We start from the raw sequence: 2,334 nt of genomic DNA, 5'->3' as shown, positions 1-2,334 counted from the left end.
CTAGGGGTCATTACATGATGCCTGGATCCTTTCTCTGCCTATTTTATGGGACTGCTATGTATCCCCTTTCAGTAAACATGTTTCGGGGTACTTTACTACTTGACCACTTAGCTGGACCTGTACCCCCCTCAAGCTGTATGATGCCAGCCCTCACCAGATCCGCTTTATCATTTAATCTGTGAGGCTTCGAAGGAACGTATCATGCGTGTAGCTTGACTCGTATGTATTAGTCTATTCTTCATACCAAATGATAGGTCACTGATACAACTATGATGTTTGAGGAACATCAAAAAAGTCCTTTCTGTCCCGAAAACCAGTTCTTTGTAATTCATAAACTCAGAAGAAGAAGACGCTCTTCTCCTCCTGCACCAGGATGTCTAATGTGTGTTAATAATATTGTCGATATTGTGTATTGTCAGTCTTAATGCTATTGTTCATTTTCATTCTCACCTATTTTAATAGTGCCATGGAATCTGCTGGAGCGGTAGAATTAACTGTAATATAAGGTTAATAAATAATACAATTTGAAAAAGCAGATGGAGATAATAGTAAACTGTAAACAGATAGCGACTCCATAATTTACATTACATTTATAGAGCATCAGTGCTCTTAGCAAGGACCGGCTGGCCCGGGAGGTGGGATAATTGCCCTCTCGGACAGTACCAAACTCTCCAAAAAGGGCCATTCTGACTTGGACCAGGCCACACCGGGAGGAAGGAATGCATCAGGGTCATGTAACGCGATGTTACATGGCCCTGTGGTAAAAGTGAGGTCGCTTGCATCTACAGAGGGTAAAGGAGGTAGAGAAGAAGGGAGCGAGTGAATGACAAGGAAAGGGAGTTAAGGAGAGAGTGTGTCTGTGTGTTAGCGTGAGTATGTGAGCATTAGTGTGTATGCATAGTTGTGTTTTTTAGCATGAGTGTGTATATGTAAGTATTAGAAGGAGTGTGTGTGTTACCATGTGTATGTTAGTGTGTATTAGCATGAGTGTGTAAGTGTGTGTTAGAGTGTCTGTTAGTGTAAGTCTGTGTGTGTATATATGTCTAAGCATGTGTTGGAGTATGTGTGTAAGTATATGTGTCAATATCTATGTTAATTATCAAAGAAGATGGAGAGAAGGGGCCCCTTGGCTTTGCCTGCCCCTCAGGCCAGAAGGTGCCAGCCCTCCCGTAGCTATTGTGGCCTGACTGGTTTCATAAACCGATCATCCCACAAAAATAATAAATACAAAGCCCTCACAAATATACACAAGTAAAGATTCCAAAAATATACATACAAATCCTAAACATCGAATGGGACATAAATAATTCAACGCAACGTGATGGGAGCAGTGATTTACAAATGGTGTATAGCATATTATAATCCACGGAACCGCAGCTAAATCACCCGGTAAACAGAGGCTCGGTGGACACATAGACGGCCTCCTGTTACCACGCGGGAGGTTCCGCTCAACTGCAAAAGTGCTAACAGAGGAGCAGAGCCCACAAACGTGGTCAGAACGTTCTCTTTCTCAGAATATGAGTTATAATACATGTGATACTTTCCGTTTAGCCATTGAATCCTTTCCCGGAGCCAGGAAGTCCCATAAGAGTGTACAGAATCATAAAAGAAAATCAGAACGATGATGGCTCACATTTATGGCCATGTGTTACAATGGTAACCTACCCTAGTAGATATAAAAAACGAAAGGTGCCGGCATGCTGCTGTGAGAAGATACACCAGTCCCATGGATGGTTGGTGCCATCCTTCCACTACCTGATGTGACATCCAAGTCCTCTACAGCGTTTCATCTCGACATGTCACACACGTTCTGGTGCTATGAAGTGACCACTTCCAGTTATAGGAGTTCCATTATCCAGTTTGTCTTCTTATTGTGATAAACAACGCTTATTGAAACAATGTAAAACAGAACAGAAATACACATTTCTGCACACCGCACCTTCCCACCAGACTTCTCCGAGCACACTAGTGTTTGATCAATGTATGAAGGACTCCTTGACACCTTGTCATCGGGAGACATTCTTTAAGATTAATTTGAAGAATGTGCCTAAATCCTTCCCTATCCCTGTTAGAAAAGAACCGCAGTGATAGAATGTTGAAGAATTAAAAGAATCCCTGCCAAGCTAAGAGGAAGGTATAGTGTTACCCAGGTATGCTGCACACTATTTATAAAACGCTATTTTAGTTACCTGTTTCCGTTATTGCACAAGGGTAATTTTATACAGTGTCTGCTTTGTTAGAAGAACACAGATTAACAGGTCCACTGTACAAAAGGAATGCGGTTAATAGGTACGGATATTCGTGTCACATTATTATTATTCATATTCTCCCTCA

This window comes from Spea bombifrons, chromosome 2, assembly GCF_027358695.1.
Source record: "Spea bombifrons isolate aSpeBom1 chromosome 2, aSpeBom1.2.pri, whole genome shotgun sequence".
NCBI lineage: Eukaryota > Metazoa > Chordata > Amphibia > Anura > Pelobatidae > Spea > Spea bombifrons.
The sequence above is the reverse complement of the archived record's forward strand: the minus strand, read 5'-3'. Positions refer to the sequence as shown.